General features: G+C 47.2%; 1 non-coding gene and 1 pseudogene across 1 annotated transcript; one reads left to right on the top strand and one right to left on the bottom strand.

Moving 5' to 3' along the window:
• Positions 1–7,140: 7,140 nt before the first annotated feature.
• LOC101676246 lies at positions 7,141–7,522 on the bottom strand (annotated as a pseudogene).
• A 334-nt stretch (positions 7,523–7,856) lies between these two features.
• LOC123387499 lies at positions 7,857–7,963 on the top strand. The gene has a single exon (XR_006601936.1). It is a non-coding gene; the product is annotated as a U6 spliceosomal RNA (small nuclear RNA).
• Positions 7,964–17,978: the final 10,015 nt, after the last annotated feature.

The following is a 17,978-nucleotide window of genomic DNA, read 5'->3' on the forward strand; positions in this document are numbered from 1 at the left end:
CCGGAGCTCAGGCTGACTCACAGCCCCACCATGCCCAGGTGTCTCCCCAGATCTCTGAAGGCAGAAGCCAGGCTGGGTCCCAACCCCTCCCCGGACCCAGATCCCAGGGACAGGGCAGGTGTCTATCTCAGCTGGGTAAGTAGTCGGGACCTACTGGGAGCAAGGAGGGCTGTCTGCTGCCAGGTCAGGGAACTGGGAATTCCCACTGTCCCTGAGGCATTGGGAGCAGGGAACAGGGGTGGTGAGGGGCCGTGGAGCCGGGTCACGTAGGGCCAGGCTGGAGGGGCTCTGGGGAGCAGGGATGCTCAGGAAGGGCTGCCAGGGGCTGCTCCTTGGGCCCCCGGGAGCATCCAGGACTGTAAGAAGGAGAGGTTCACAGCCTAAAGGTTTCCCAGAGCTTTGAGTCTGTCCTGTCCAATCTGCTCACAGGCTCCATGTCCCCCATCGTGGCAGGTGGTCAGGGCCATCTGAATCTTTTCTCCCAAGAAGAAGAGAGACACTGCAGTCTCTCTCTGTGTCTCTGTCTCTCCGTCTCTCCCAGCCTTGGCGCCTCATCTCCACGCCCTGCCTGGCGCTCCCCCTCCCCCTCCTCCCCCTCACTCTCCCCCCCACAACCATGTATGCCAGGTTTATTTTCAGATTCTCCGAATCCTTCCGAAGCCTCTGACATTTACTCTTTGGAATTAGAAAGTTTCTATTTCTCTTTCCCAGAGCGAGGCTGGTGGGTGAGATTTCCCCAGGGGCCCACCTGCCCTTCCGGAGGTGAAGTGCGGGGGGGGGCAGAGCTGGCTTATGTCAGCACGGCACCCACTGTGCCAACCAGCAATTATTAGGCACCCACTGTGCACCAGGCCCTTCTCGGGAACCACCACAGTCAGCCTATTTAAAAACCTTGTGGGCTGGCTGTTACCATCTGTGCACATCAGGTGTACCGGGCAAGGAAATCACAGGCTTGGAGCAGGTAAATAACAAGTCTAAGATCACCTGGCAAGTGAGAGGTGGGACAGGCATGAAACCACACCTCCTGGGCTCCAAAGTCCGTTTCCTTCCTCTGTGTTCTGCCTTCAAGGTCCGCGGAGGCTGGAGCCCTGAAGGACGGGCAGCGTTTGAGGGGACCAAGAGTAATTTAGTGTATGCCGCAGCCAGGCAGAGGGAACAGCAGGAACAAAGCATCCAAGTGATCAATCAAGGATAGCGCGGGTGGAGGGCCTGATCCCAGAAGGAAAACCTGCAGGACCAGGAAACTCCCACACCACTTCCACTAACCTAAAGGACAGCAAGGATGAGGGCATGCTGAGAGCCTACGTATCAGGCGCCGTTCTCGGTATTTTATGTGCACTAACTCATCCGTCCCCACCGCAACCCTATGAGACACTGTTATACTCATTTTACAAAAGGGGAAATAGAGGCTAGGAGAGGTTAGGAAACTAACCCTGTGGGCAGCAGAGTAGGGATTTTGACTGTAACCTGGCTCCAGAGTCGCTCTTCTGCACCATCCTCTTGCACGCCCCTCCCCTGCTCCGCCCTCCTCGCCCCTCCTCCTGCATGCTCCTCCCCCTGCATGCCCCTTTCTCCTGCACCCACCTTCTTGGGCTCATCTTGGGCAGCCTCACCAGCTGATCTCAGTGGCTTCTAGTGGGAAGTGTTCCTAAGCAGGAAGGCGGATGGATCAGAGCTGGCATGGTGTGGACCAAGCCAAAGGGGAGGGAACACTATGTAGCATCTGGCAGGAGCCATGGAGAAGAGGGGCGGGGCGGCACAGAGCGTGCTTATTAACCTTCCCTTGGCCACCTGGCTTTGCTCGGGTTGAGTAAGTGGCCCCCAGGAGGAAGGCGGTTGTCGATGACAGTGGCCTGGCCCTGGAGGTACACCTGGCCTGGCATATTTTCCCAGTGGATTTTGCCATCCCCCAAGCAGGAGTGTCGGGCCCCTGCACATGCTCCCTGTACCCCAAACCTTAGCAACTAAAACAACACACGTTCTTTATCTTGGTTTCTACGGGTCAGGAGCCCAGGTGTGACTCAGCTGGTCTCTCACCAGCAGAAGTTAAAGTGTTGGGCTGGGATCTGGTCTCGTCTGAGGACTCCCCGGAGAAATGATCCTTCTCCAAGTTCACTTGGATAGTAGCCGGAAGACTTAGTTTCTTGAGATCTGCTGGACTGACAGCCTCATTTCCCTGCTGGCTGTTGGCTGAGGCCACCCCTCAGTTCCATGTTACAGATGCCTTTCCCCCCTGATAGCTTGTCCCATCAGAGCTGGAAGCAGACAGAAGTCACCATGCTACGCACAGTCACAGGAATGGCACACCTCTGATGATGCCATGTTCTATTGGCACACGAAAGGGGAGGGGAATACATGAGAACATGAAGACCAGAAGGTGGGGATCAGTGAGGGTCATCTTGAGGCAGTCTCTCTCCTCCCAAGGTCCTTGGGAGTCGGCTGAGCTGCAGGGAGGGTGTGCCAGCTGGTTCCCCCTGCCAAACAGACTTAAGGCACTAAAGCTGCCTGCAGCCCCAGCCAGGTGGCTCCTTGGACCATATTGTCCCTTCGGAGAACAAGATATGGAAAGGGTGGCATGAGGGCAGAAACTTCCTGAGCATATGAAGGCTCCATCCTGGATGTTTGGAAAGGAGACCAGCTGGATCCTGCAGAGATGGACGTGACCATCTTGGAAGGGTGTAAGTCAGTGGAGCAACCCTCCTTGTCAGAGAAGGGAGCCAGGCAAGGAAGTGACCCATCTCCTGCTTTGGGGTGGTTTGGGGAAAAAGAGCAAGGTCTGGCTCCAGGGAGAAAAGAGACACATCATTTCAAGTCCAGGCTGAGGAGCAATAGCACAGACACAAAAGCATTCACCTTCATTGTTCTTCCCCAGGATTCTGGTCCCAGAGAACTCCTAGGGCCTCAAGGATCAATGACTAATAAGGGATCGGCCAATATTGCCCACAGGGGCCTTCTCCCTTTCAATAGACGCTCCTGAGTGTGGAGCTCAGTGGCACCGAGGGACTCGCTTGTCATTTCTATCATGTCTTGTGGCTGACTGAACCCACTGAGATACTACCACCTATGGAATGAAAAATAAGCTCATCCCAGCATTCAAAGCCTTTCATGACCTGGTTCCAGTATTTCCAGAAATCCCTATAGGTTTTCCAGACTTCAGACAAACCAACTAACCTCTTGTTTAACCATTTGCTCATTCTGCTGTTCATTAACAAATAGTAAATGTGTGTGCACCATGTGCCAGGTCCCATGCTGGTGGCAAAGGGTCATTCTAGCTCTTGCCTCTCCCCCATCACAGAACAGATCTCAACCCTCTTCCTCCAGCACACCAGGTTCTCACCTCTGAGCCTTTGCATATGCCATTCCCTCAGCCTGGTATACCTTTCCCTCCTCTCTGGATTTTTCCTGACTTCCTTTAAGACCCTGCTCTGATGAAAGTGCCTGGTTGGCTCAGTCAGTTAAACATCAGACTCTTGGTTTAAGCTCAAGTTATGATTTCAGAGTTCTGGGGTCAGGTTCTACATTCTGAAGGGTGTCTGCTTGAGATTCTCTTTCCTCTGCTGTCTCTCAAATAAATCTTAAAAGGAAGGACGGAAGGAAAGAAAGAAAGAGGGAGACTCTGTTCAGACATCCGTTCCTCTAGGAAGCCTTTTGTGATTCCCAAGCTGGGTTACATCCCCCAGTGTGCATGCAGAGCCCCTGGTGCTCACCTGGAACTCAGCCAATGTGCAGGCATCTCTCCTCCATGCAGAGATTCAGGGCCCGAGGAGAAGCATTACCTGTTCCTGTCTCCTGGGAGCTGTAGATCCAAGCAAGGGATGAATCTAAGCAGATCTGTGATGGTTATCCATTCCCTGGTGAATTAAGGGATGATGGAGGGGACAGCCAAATCATATTTCTGAGGTGCTCATTATATACCAAGATGCCTGCTTGGTGTATTTGTAGAATATTGATCTTCCACAGCAAACACCCAGAGAAGTATTATCAGGCTTGTTTTGCAGATGAGGACACTGAAGTTTCCATTGATAAAGGTCACACAGTTGGTGAATAGCCTCAGGCTCAGGCCAGCAGCCCAAAGAAGTCCCTGCTGTGAGGCCTCTACCTATCTTTCACCTAGCCTTGTCTCCCACACCTGTGTGGGGCAGGGCAACCTCTTCTTCAGAGCTGAAATCGGTCCCCTGTGTTTCCCTCTGAAGATCCCCGCTCTGCATCTGGACTTTTCTCAGAACAAGTGAAGTTATCCACCAAATAACCTTCAGGCTACACCAGCCACGATAACACCACCAAATATAATAGCTAATATTTGTGGAGGCCATTCATTTCTGTGGATGGTACAAGATACACATCGAAGTTTGTTTTTTGAAATAGGGATATCTGATTTTTCTAGCACCATTTCTTGAAAATATGATCCTTTCTCCCCTGAATTGCCCTTGTACTTTTGTCAAAAATAGATAGCCTTTAACATGTGGGTCTGTTCCTGCATTCCCCATGCTGTTCCACTGGTCTCTTTGTCTTTCTGATGTGATACCACACTTTCTCGATTACTGTAGCTTTATACTAGGTCTTAAGTTAGTCCTTCAACTTTTATCTTTCTTAAAGCCATTTTGGCTATTCTTTGCATTTTCATAAGAATTTTAGAATTAATTTGCCAACTTCTGAAAACTGGTTTTGAGATTAAATTGGAATTATATTGAATCTATAGGTCAATTTAAAGAAAATTGATACTTTGACAATAATGGGTCTTTCAACCTATGGAGATAGTATGTCTCTCCTTCTACTTAAGTCATTTCTAATTCCTCTCAGAAACATTTTATAGTTTTCACGATAGAGGTTCTGGGCTTTTTAAAAAAGATTTTGTTTATTTATTTGACAGAGAGTTACACAGCAAGAGAGGAAACACAAGCAGGAGGAGTGGAAGAGGGAGAAGGAGGCTTCTGCCCAGCAGGAATCCTGATGGAGGGCTCAAACCCAGGACCCTGGGGATCATGACCTGAGCTGAAGGCAGACACTTAATGCCTGAGCCACCCAGGTGCCCCAAGAACCATGAAGGTGCCCCGGTTTTGGACATCTTTTGTCAGGTTTATTGACTTTCTCACTTTGATTTTCTGATAATTCATTGCCAGTAAATAGAAATGTAATTGATTTCCATCAAGTTATTTGATAATATTATAAAAATCTTTTATGGGGTGCCTGGGTGGCTCAGTCAGTTAAGCATCTGCCTTTGACTCAGATCATGATCCCAGGGTCCTGGGGTCAAGCCCAGCATGAGCTCTCTGTTCAGCAGAGAGCTTGCTTCTCCCTCTGCCTCTGCCCCCTCCCCCACTGTGTCACTCATGAATAAATAAATTAAATATTTTTAAAATTTACAAAAAAACCCCAAAACCCTTTTCTCTTCTTATTTACTTTCTGTCCACTTCTTCCATTATTGTGAGAATGATATGGAACTATTCCACTATGACTGTGGATTTGCCTAGTTCTCTTTGCAGCTCTATCCACTTTTGCTTTCTTTTGGTGCATAAATGTTTAGGGTTCTTTATTTTCTCTTGAGAAATTGACCCCTTTATCATTATGAAATATCCCTGGTAATATTCTTTGCTCTGAAATTTCCTCTAATAGTAACATAGCCACTCCATCATTTTCTTGATTATTGTTATCATGATACATCATTTTCTATCCTTTTAACCTATTTGTGTCAATATTTAAAGTGAATTTCTTTTTTTTTTTAATTTAATTTTATGGGGCGCCTTGGTGGCTCAGTGGCTTAAGCCACTGCCTTCAGCTCAGGTCATGATCTCAGGGTCCGGGGATCGAGCCCCACATCAGGCTCTCTGCTCAGCGGGGAGCCTACTCCCCCCCCCCGCCTCTGCCTGCCTCTGCCTACTTGTGATCTCTCTCTCTGCCAAATAAATAAATAAAAATCTTTTTAAAAAATAAATTTTATTTTATTTTTTCAGTATTCCATGATTCATTGTTTATGCACCACACCCAGTTCTTCATGCAATACGTGCCCTCCTTAATAACCATCACCAGGCTCACCTAACCCCCACCCCCTCTCCAAAACCCTCAGTTTGTTTCACAGAGTCCACAGTCTCTCATGGTTCATCTTCCCCTCTGATTTCCCCCAATTCACTTTTTCTTTCCTTCTCCTAATGTCCTCTGTGTTATTCCTTATGCTCCACAAGTAAGTGAAACCATAGAATAATTGACTCTCCCTGCTTGACTTATTTCACTCAGTATAATCTCCTCCAGTCCCGCCCACGTTGATACAAAAGTTGGGTATTTATTCTCTCTGATGGAGGCGTAATATTCCATTGTACATATGGACCATATCTTCTTTATCCGTTCATCTGTTGAAGGGCATCTTGGCTCTTTCCACAGTTTGGCGTCATTGCTGCTATGAACATTGGGGTACGTATGGCCCTTCTTTTCACTACGTCTTTATTTTTGGGATAAATACCCAGTAGTGCAATTGAAGGGTCATAGGATATCTCTATTTTTAATTTCTTAAGGAATCTCCACACTGTTTTCCAAAGTGGCTACACCAACTTGCATTCCCACCAATAGTGTAAGAGGGTTCCACTTTTTCCATATCCTCTTGAACAATTGCTGTTTACTGTCTTGTTGATTTTGGCCATTCTAACTGATGTAAGGTGGTATCTCAGTGTGGTTTTGATTTGAATCTCCCTGATGGCTAAGGATGATGAACACTTTTTCATGTGTCTGTTAGCCATTTGTATGTCATCTTTGGAGAAGTGTCTGCTCATGTCTTCTGCCCATTTTTTGACATGATTATCTCTTTTTTGAGTATTGAGTTTGAGGAGTTCTTTATAGATCTTGGATATCAGCACTTTGTCTGTAGTGTCATCTGTGAATATCTTCTCCCATTCTGTGGGTTGCCTTTTTGCTTTGTTGACTGTTTCCTTTGCTGTGCAGAAGCTTTGATCTTGATGAAGTCCCAAAAGTTCATTTTTGCTTTTGTTTCCTTTGCCTTAAACTGAATTTCTTGTGAGCAAGAATCTTGCTTTTTTATCTAATCTAATCTGGTTTTTTTTAGATTTTTATCTAATCTGACTACCTGTACATTTAATGTAGGCATTTAGACCATTTACATTTAACATGATTTTTTTTTGAAGTTTTATGCCTTTATTTGACAATCAGCAATAAGTTCTCATCCACATTAACTCTTCAGATTTTTGAAAGTGGTGACTCGTACATAGGTAATCAATGTGTAGAGCTTGTTGGTGAATCTTTAACCTCATTATATTTTCTGGACAACCATATGGATACAATATGCAACATTCCTTATTTCTTTGATATAGACAGTTTTGGTGAGACTGGTGTCAATGTAAACATATGGAGTTCCCATCTCTTTCATGGCAAATTTCTGAATCTCTTTGAGTGCCCGAGGGGCACGCTTCTTGAAACCCACTCCATGGATGCACTTGTAAATGTCAGTGTGTTCCCTGATCCCTACCTCATGGACAGCAGAATGACCCTTCTCACCACCCTTCTTTGCAAGAGCCATTTGGTCAGGCCCTGGTTGGAAAGCAGATTTAATTATTAATTAATATTTGATTATTAATTTGGTTAGTTTTTTACCCATAAGATTGCTCTTTGTTTTCTGTTTTTTACCTCTGTTCTCCATTCAATTTTTCTTCTTTTTCTGCCTTCTTCATGAATAACTGATTATTTTCCTGATTCCATTTAATCTTTTTTTTGTTGCCCTAAGACCTATAGCTTTTTGTCTTGGTATTTTAGTGGTCAATTTAGGGTTTATACTATATATTCTTACTTAACACTGTATTTCTCCAAGTGGCATTATATCACTGCACATTCAATGTAAAAATTCTGTAAGAGTAGTGCTTGCTTTGGCAGCACATACACTAAAATTGGAAGCATATAGACAAGATTAGCATGGCCCCTGTGTAAGGATGACATGCAAATTTGTAAAGTGTTCTACATTCTTTCTAAATTTTGTTTAGCCATGTACAGAAAATATGCTTATGACACAATTTGCCTCGAATTTGTTCCAAGTTGTGTATTTGTTTTCCAATAAAAAAGTTTACAATTTACACCCCCCCAAAAAAAAGAATTCTGTAATAGTATACTTCTATTTCTCCCCTCTAGGGCTTTATGCTATGGTGGTCCTATGTTCCACTTCTCCGTATGTTATAAACCCAACACTAACTTGTTGTCATTGGTATTCAAATATTCAATATACAAAGATGCAAATAGTAACAGAAACTATTTTATGTTAACCTGTGTAATTTCTCTTTCCAGCACTCTTCATTTCTTTGTGAGCTCCATCCCATATCATTTATTTTCCACCCAAATGACATCTAACATCCCTCGTGGCACCAGTCTGCTGGTGACTTACTCCTTCGGGACAGAAAAAAATTTTTGAAAAAAAAAATTCTAAATTTGATGGAAAGTATAAACCCACAGGTCCAAGAAGCTCAACAAATCACAAGCACAAAAGATATAGAAAGAACTACACTAGGTCACATCATGATCAAAGTTCTAAAAGCCAATGGTGAAGAGAAAGCTTTGAAACTATCTGGAGGGAAAAGAAAGACACATTATGCAGAGGAACAAAAATAAGGATGACAGTGTATTTTCCCTCAGAAACAATTCAAGTGAGGAAACAGTAGAGAAATGTTTTAAAACACTGGGGGAAAACCCTCTTAGACTAAAATTTTAAGCTCAAAAGAATATCTTTCAAGAACAAAAGCCTTTTTTTAACACGTAAAATATGAAATATTCATGGGATTTGCCTTTTCAATCCTATCTTTCAGGAATCATTGTGTCTTCTTTGCTTGATGGCTATTGTCTGAAAAGTCATTGTTTCTTATATTTTTGTACAGTTTTTTAATTGTTCTGCATAGAAGGGTAAATCTGGTCCCTATGACTCCATCGTGGCCAGAAGTGGAAACCATAGCTGTAATTTACTAGGTATTTGTGTGATTTTTCTCCTGCTGTAGCCCACGTTCTGGGATGGAAGGGACCATACATACCTGTTTTTACTCTGGACTGTATCTTCAGCACTTGGAAGAGTATCTGCACACAGTAGGTTCCAACAATTAAATTCTCTAAACGTCTATGTGGTTGCACTTGGTTTAGTGAATCCCAGGGCTGTTCCATAATTCTCCATGATCTGGAAGATACTTTAGAAGATCCAAATTAAAATAGGAAAAGAGCCATACACCAAGATCAACGTTGAGAAAGGTCAAAGGAGGAGAAATAAGGCCCCAGGAAGGCAGAAAGCTAGAAAAGACAGAAGGAACCGTAATCTTTCCCCTCCCCATAGCCAGCCTCACCCCAATTCCCCAAAACACTCCCCTTGCACCTATCCCTGGTATGGCCAGCCATTTCCCACCCACCCTGTCCATACCCACATATTCTCCACTTCTTCCCTTAGTCATAGAACCTCAAGTTCAACTGCATAAAATAAAAACTACATTTTCCAGCTTCCCCTGCTGCATGGTGCAGCCATGGGACTGACTTCTGCCAATGATATGTAAGTATTCCTAAGTGCCAGTCCCAGGCTGTGTCCTTACAGAGGAAGGGCATATTTTGCATGACCTCTTACTCTCCCTTCCTATTGGAGAGGATGTGGATGGGAGTTGAGCCATATTTCATAAAATTAATAAGGCCAACAAATGAGGAATGACAAGACAAAGATGGAAGCAGGCTGTATCCCCAAGACTGTGGAGCCACCTCACGAGGTCCCAGTAGCCAACTCTAGAACTGGTGTGTGAGGGAAATACGGGATTCTGTCTTGCATAAGCCACTATTACGTGGAGTCTTAGTGTGTGACTTTCAATAGTGCTCAGAACCAGGCACTTGGCTGTTTTTTTGGGAAAGGCAAATTACTCAGAAAAGCCTATGTCCAGGAGAAAAGCCATCTGATTTTTACTTGTAACTTTGCACCCTCTAGGGCCAGGGGATCTGGGGCAATTTGATTAGGAAAGAACATCATGGCGTCTGTTGCTGTTTGGAGCCTGGTGGGTTCCTGTCGAGGCTCTGACTGCAACAGAACACACAGTAAGGAGGAGATTAAAGTTGGACACAGGGAGAGGGCCCTCCTGGGCAGCCTCCCCTTGCCCTCCCTGTCCCCTTTCTAGGCAGGAATCATTCTTAGCAGCAGCTTACTTCCCCTGCCTTGAGTTGGGCACGCCATCCACAGAGCAGGGAAGGGGAAGGAAGGAGAATTTATGGCACCAATGATGGGGATGACGGTTATGAATGACTGGCTATCCTGCCGTCACCCATCACACTCACAGGGAGAACCCTCCAGTGAGTGCTTCAGTGACCGAGTCTTCCTTCCTGCAGGGCACACTCAGCCCTCACCAAATATACCTAATATTTAGATAAGGGAGTAATGGGGAGATTTAGCAAACACCTTCCTGAAATCTAATAACAATAAATGAGAAAAATGGAGTAGGCTACTCCAGATAACCAGCACCAGAGAACTAATTAATGCCACTCCTGTCCTGAGCCAGGATGCTGGTGGCAGAGGCACCTGTCCAGGTAATTCATCAGCTTCAGATTTATGGACTCCTCGAAAGCCGCCCGCGCATCTCCTCCCCTCAGGTTTACTTGTGACACTTTTATCTAGATTTTTTTCAAGATCATTGATCTGCTCTGCCATTTCTTAAGGAAGCGTGGTGGGGGAGGGGGATGTGGGGAGATGGTGGGGCTAGCAGATGAGCACCGCAGTGGGTGACATAATCAAATATTGATTTGCCAGCAATGATCCAGAAAAAATCAATCTGTTCAAGTAAGCCAGTTGTTTCCAACTGCCCCAAACCAGAGAATCTTGGTTTCCCATGCAAATCTTTGGATCCTTGATATTGCATTCAAGGCAAGGGGAGAGCCCACTGTGCTTGCACAGACAGGGATTAAGGCTGCAAATAGAAGAGGTGGCAGAGCTCAATTACTTCATTGGTAGAATGGGAATCAGGGGAGGGCTGCATGGTGTTTCCTAGATGCATGAACAAAGGAAGGTATTGAATCATAGAGAAAGGAATGGGGTGTTCCAAACCACCCTCCCTTCCTCCGGTACTATCAACATCAAACCTTACCCGCACAACGGAGCCCCAACAGTGAAGATTACAGAAATGAAGTGGCATTAAGAGGTCATCCTGCTTTCAGTCTGGGAAGAGCATGTAGTTCTGATTTTACTGGTGAGTCAGCCAGGATGTGGAGGTCCTACAGCAAAAATCCCAGGCAGACCCTCAATGTGCAACAGCAAGGGCCCTGAGCACACAGCTGGCGCCATGCTGTGGGCGTGGCATCACGTCATCCTCCCAACAGCCCAATGAGGCAGGCACTGTGATCTTCATCATCTTGGGTGTGTACACGTGCCTCGGTTTCTCGCTTCAAAAGAAATATATCCTTGTTTAAAAAGGTTTTATCAATAGGGAAACTCATTTCAGGCAGGAACACTAAAATAAAAATTCAATATAACTACAATCCTGTCCTAAGATTTCAGACTGCCCAGTGGCAGAGACCCAGATAGGTTCTACATCAGAGGGGTGGAGGGATCTACAGTCGGAGCCAGTTGCACAGGGCTGATTGGGGTTTCAAGTACTGAGAATGTCACCCCACTCCTTCCCACCCTCTCTAGATGTGTTTTTTCAAGCTAATGTTAACTTCTTTTATTTTTAATTAACATATAATGTATTATTTGTTTCAAGGGTACAGGTCTGTGATTCATCAGTCTTTCACAACAAGCTACTGCTAACTTCTTTTTATCACTGTTTATAAAATTTCACCCAGCACACCGCCGGGATCCTTTCTTGGGTCTTCCACGGCCCTGGTGTTGGTAACAGAGAAGCGGAGTGGTTGTTCCTCTTTTGCCATTACCCCCACCTGCTCTGACTACAGCAGGGCCTCTGGCTTCCCCAACAGCCACCCCCCCGCCCCGGGAGACCAAACACCCTCTTTTGTCTGAGCTTCTGGCAGCACTGATGGACAGTTCAGGGGGTCTTGCTGGTCACCCCTGGCAACTGCCTCTGAGTTCTTCCAGAGCCTTCTCTGTGAGAGCAGCCAGTGCCAGCTTCCTCCCAGACACAGCCCTTCACCTCCCTTGCCCCACAGTGCCAGGCACAGGGCCCCGCCCATGTTGGTGACCGGGGGACATGCTCCTTCAACTGGATAGAGCTTGAAAAATTATCTGACCACGTGCTGAAGAGCTGCCTCAGACCAAGAAGGGAAACTGTTTATAAATCAAAATCCTTTTGTGTGGGCCCCTGGAGAGCAGAGCACTTCAAAGGAGCCTCTGGCCAATCCTTTTGTACACTGAGGAATCCCTTTCTCTTGTGAATAGCTCTCACTCCTGAGGTGAGACACACACGAGCATGCACACACACACACACACACAAACGCACACACAGGTGCACGTGCACACAAATTAATACACCCACACAAAGACGCACACACATATAAATACTACACATCTATAATGCCAAAATCATATTCACTCACTGGGAAAACAAACAAACAAACAATTCAAGCAGCACAGAAATGTAAAGTATTCAGCTTCTCCCTGATTCGCTCTCCACGTCCTCTCATCGAAGACACTCGTTATTAACACTTGGGGGTATGTTTAGATGATGGATGTCTTCCTGCTCAGCCTCAGATACAACTTCAATTGATTTTTTTAAATGGCAGGAGGCAGGAAGTTTCAGGACACACAGAGACAGGTTCCTCTGTCCCCATTCTGTGGGAAGGGCAGGGCCACACACTGCTCCTATCCATCTGAAAGGCAGGGATGCCATGTTTCTGACTGGCCTCGCAGCTCACATTGACTCAGGGCATCTCGTGGTTGCTGGAGGCTGGGTTCCCCTTCAGCAGGACCTCTGCTTGCAAGATGGTGGCCCTTCAGAGTGGGGGGTGGACTCTGATCCTTCTCCTGACATCTTCAGGCCAGAACTTGTGGCCATTGGTGACATCCACTCAGCACATTCTTGCCTCACTTAAGGCACCATTAGAAGGCTCCATGTTTCCACAAAAATATTCAGAAGGCACAAACATAGTATCTAAAGAGAGAAAGTTCTAGAAAGGACCATGCTGCCCTCTGTCTTCTCTTCGCTCTGAGCAGAGATATAGACTTCCTTCTGAGGAGAACTCTCGGGAACCTGCAGAACTTTATACAAGAGCCGGGCGTGTTGTCCGTGGCTTGGTCATCCCGCAGGGAGACGTGAGCCCTGAGGGTGTCTGGGGAGGAGGAACTCGAGGCAGAGGAGCAGCAGGCGCAAGGACCCAGGAACAGGTACAGAGTTGGCAGGTTCAAGAAAAACAGGAAGGCCTGCATGGTAGGAGCAGAGGGAGCAGGGAGAAGAGTGGTCATGAGGTCAGTGAGGAGGTAGAGGTGGGGATCTCCATAGATGTAGGGCTGGGCAGTTCACTGTAAGGACTCCACATTTTTCTCTAGTGAGAGCATTGAAAGTTTCCGAGCAGAGGAAGGACATGATCTGACAAGCCTAATGGAATCACATGAGATCGCCGGAAGGAAGAGTCTTGCAGGAAGTGGGAAGAAGTAGAGAGAGCAGCTAGGGGCTACTGTGATCTTCCATGATATGATGGGGATGGGGGACCCAGGAGCAGGCCAGGGAGGTGATGAGAAGTGGTCAAGTTCCAGAATTCTTTCAAAGGAGGGCCAGCAGGTTTGTGGACAGATGTGACACAGATGCGAGAGGACTTGTGACCAAAGGCTTCTGGCCTGAGCACTGGGAGGATGGATGGCATTGCCTGCACTGAGACAAGGAGGGACAGGCCGAGGATATGAGACATCAGTTGGGGACATGGGAATTATGAGATGCTGCTGGACATGCAGGGGCGACACCAAATGGTGGTGGATGCACCAGCCTGGAGTTCAGGAACAGGCCAAGTTCAGAGGTCAGTTTGCAAGCCATCAGTATATGAAGGGAATGTGAAGGTAGAGGGAGACTGGTGAGGTCCCCAAGAAAGGGAGAGGGGATTAGGAGAAGAGAGCAAGGGACAGAGCCAGGAACAGGACAAAGTCTACATACAGGTCAAGGGACCAAGAAGGAACCAATAAAGGAGACTGAAGAGCACCTGGGGAGGGAGAAGGAAAGCCAGGAAAGATTTCAAGAGAAGTCAGCAGCTATGCCAAATGCCCATAGGCCAAGTATCACTGAGAGTGGCTCCTTAGCCCAGTACGGGGATCGCTGGTGAGCTGGACAAGAGCAGCTGAGTTGGAAGCGAGGGAGTGAAGTCTGGGTTGAGAGCGAAAAATTAGAGATGGCAAAGATGGAGGCTCTTGAGGCATTTTACTATAAAAGGAAGCTTAAGTCGCCGAAGAGGGTTAATTTTGTTTCTGACTTCGCTGTTTCGAGATTGGAGACATAACACAGTGTTGTACATCGACATGAATGCTCCCAGGGAGAGGCAAAATTCAGGCTGCGGGGGAGAAGAAGGGATGGCGGCTGACACTTTGAGCAACTGAGAGGGAAGGAAACTTTGTGCCCAGTGGCCTTAGATAGTTCATGCTGTCAGAGGATCTCGGATCCATGAAGGATATCCCCATGGGTCCCCCAGTACCAGTGCTCAGCCTTCAAGAGGGTTAGCTGTGCACATTTGATTTTTATGTAAAGTAGCAGTGGGTGATTCGTATTTTTCATAAAGTGTTTTTTTATTCAAAAATATGTGACGGATAGCTTCCTGAGCCAGTGCACAGGGACCACACTCATTTTGGATCGATGAATCAGTCCAGAGATGGATTGAATATTAGATTATCTCAAATTTTTGCTCTTAGATTTTCACAGATAATGTGGACATCCTTGCAGACATGAATACATACCCTTGAGTATTTCAGAATGACCGACTCCCAGAAGTGAACTTGCTGGGACAAAGGGTATGTACATTTTGAATGTTGGCAGATGCTGCTCTAACGTCATCCGCTAAGGAGACCCTGGGAACATCCCACTAATAGGACTCAAGAGAGGGAGTATCAAATGGGGGGGGGGGTTGGATTTCCGGTAGCTGACTCCCTGCAGGCAGTTCAGCCTGAAAGTGTGTTGGGACTAAAGGTGGTGAGATGCTCCTCTCCAGGCTGCGGGAACATGCCCGCCCGGGTGGTCCAGTGACTAGGAAGGAGGAGAACTGGACAGGGGCAGAGAGAAAGAAGGCGAATGGGGGACAGCAGCACAGAGCTGGGGAGCTGTGGGGTACCCTGGGGCAGGGAATTGGGGCTCTGACCGGCCCCACAAACCACTCACATGGGGCCCCTGGGAAGGCTGGTCCTCTCCCTGCCCAACCACAGCATCTGAGGCCTGTGGGTGCAAGGAGGGGACGGACAGGAAAATGAAGTTGTCAGTGTCCAGCCAGAGACAGCGGGACGCCCACTGACGGTCACCCTCCTCTTCTTCCTCACTGACACCACCCCCGTTTTGTTCGCAGGCACCAATTTCCCAGCTTAAAAGCCTTATGCTCACCCCCAATAGTCAGTCCTGTGACACAGCTTGGGGCCCTGAAACGGGGCATCAGCAGGGCTTGCGGTGGACCCTGCAACCGCCTGTCCTGAGAGGGGCCCTGTGGCCCAGCGGGGGAGGCTGCGTTGGGACGTCAGGGGCGATCGCACATACTGAAGACACTCAGGGGGAACACAGGAGGACACCGGGCCCCAGGGCACCTCCAACTGCCAGGCCTTCACCAGCCCCCCGCCTCATTAGGAAGCAAACCAGATTTGCTTACATCTGTTGGCCAGGCTCCCCTTACTCAGCAGAATGCCGTCCTCTCCGAAAGAGCGTCGGGGAGTATTGCCCTCGACGCACAAGGACGACAAGAAGCCTGGTTCGGATGCATCTTCTTTCTCTTTATTTCCACAAGTCTACACACTTATATACGCTTACATGACCAATCAGTGAGCAGGGTACAGGAGGGAGTGAATCAGGCTGTGCACCTAAACGAACAACTTCGCTAGCAACCAATGCTGTTTACTTCCTCTTTGGGCATTCTGCTTAGTCTCATGAGGCAATCCTAACCTGGCAACTAGCCAGACGCCATCTTTTAATGGCGGAGGCCGCCCTGGCCAGGGGCCTGCCTCCGACAGGGGAGCGGGGGGGAACAGGGCAACAGGCTGACCTCCAGCAAACCAGGCCCCCGCCCTCTTCATTGCTGGCCAGTTTCGAGGGTGCAGGGGCCAGACCTCTCTGAGTCCCATCCCCCTAGTCGGTAACAAGGGTGGCACTCCCAGAACGCCAGCCTCCCAGGAACAAGAAATGAGAACATACTACAGACTCTGCAGCTTCTGTCCTAGGAAGTGGGGAGACAGGGGCTATCTCTGACCAGTCAGCAGATGACCTTTGACAACACCCCACTAACACCAGCCCTGCTTTGCAGTCTGACCCTCCGGGGTCTCATATTTCAGTAGGACAGTGGATGGGTCCCCCTTGTGGTGAAGGGCGACATTGTTCGGGGGGAGGGGTCGTCAGTGTGTAAGTGTTGACTTCAGGATGGTCAATGGTCCCACTTAGGGCCATGAGAACAACGGCTTGTGGTGCAGCAGTGAGGCAAGGGGTGTGGGGGGAGAGTGTTCCCTTGGAATTCTCCCCTTCTCCTGGGCCTCTGTGTCCTCCCCTGTGACATGCGGGGTTTGGGCTGGACGACCACGAATGGCCTTATCATCTCTCACACTCTTGGAGTTACCATTGTTACTTTCAGACCAGCAGCGAGGCAGGCTCGGGTGATGAGGTAGGGAGTCAGCTATCAGTTAGGAGTGTAAGGAACCCCAGGACCCCCGGGGAGAGGTCTCCAGCAGGGCCAGCTGGATACATCTGCTGAGACCTCATCTGTCCACTCATGAGGAAGGATGGAAGGGGCCAGGGAAGTAATGAGGGAGCCCCTTTCCTGCTTGCCCAGGGCAAGATGGACTGTGGGCCATGCTGGCTGGTCTGCCTGGTGTGAGTGAGAGTGAAGCTTCTCTTGCAGAGAATTCTCTGTAATTTTTAGTTCAAAAGTGTCTCTGAGCAGGTGAAATCCTGCTGGGACAAGTTCTCTCCAGGACCACCTCTCTCTCCCACTAATGGGCTGTGTGACCTTAAGTTAAAGTCTATTTTGATTTCAAGTCTGATATTATAGCCATCCTTGCTGTCGTCTTGTTTGCTGTTTGCACTGAATATCTTTGTCCATCTTTTCACTTTCAACCTATCTGAGTCCAAAGCGAGTCTCTTGGAGACAGCATATGGTTGGATCCCGTGTTTTTATCCATTCTGCCAGTCTCTGTCTTTTGAGTGGAGAGTTTAATCCATCTACATTTAATGTAATTAGCGATAAGAAGGGACTTAATTCTGTTATTTTGTTATTTGTATTTTATATGCCTGATAGCCTCATTGCTCCTCAGTTCCTGTGCTGCTGTCTTCTTCTGTACATAGTGAATTTTTTGTAGTGAAACGTTTGGTTTCTTCTCATTTCCTTTTGTGTGTATGCTGTAGCTATTTTGTTCATGGTTACCATGGGGACCACTGCTAACACCCTAACGTTGTAACACTTTCTTTGGAATGCATACCAGTGTGGCTTCAATAATATACAAAACCCTGCACTGTAAAACTCCATCCACCCTGCCTTTCAGTTACTGATGTCACAAAAGTACATCTTTGTTCTTTGTGTGTCCAAAAACACAGACTAATTGAGTGCATTAATCTTTCGCATTGCTGAGAGAACAAAAGGTAGAGTTAAACCAAAGTTGCAGTGCTCGCAAAATATGTATGTTGGTTCTCTTGCTGGTGTCCCTCTGGTCCACTGGGCCATTTCACCTCTTTAAAAATCTCTTTCTTCCTGTTCCCACACCCATTAATTCCTATCCTATTTTCAAATTCACTGATTCTTCTGACTGCTCAAATTTGCTTCTTAATCCCTCCAGGGATTTTTTCATTTCAGTGATGTTATACTTTTCAGCTCTAGAATTTCTTTTTGATGTATTTTTATTTATGTTTGTGTTTTATTTTTGCATTTAT

This window comes from Mustela putorius, unplaced genomic scaffold, assembly GCF_011764305.1.
Source record: "Mustela putorius furo isolate JIRA1106 unplaced genomic scaffold, ASM1176430v1.1 tig00003853_pilon_pilon_pilon, whole genome shotgun sequence".
In the NCBI taxonomy this organism is placed as follows: Eukaryota; Metazoa; Chordata; class Mammalia; order Carnivora; family Mustelidae; genus Mustela; species Mustela putorius.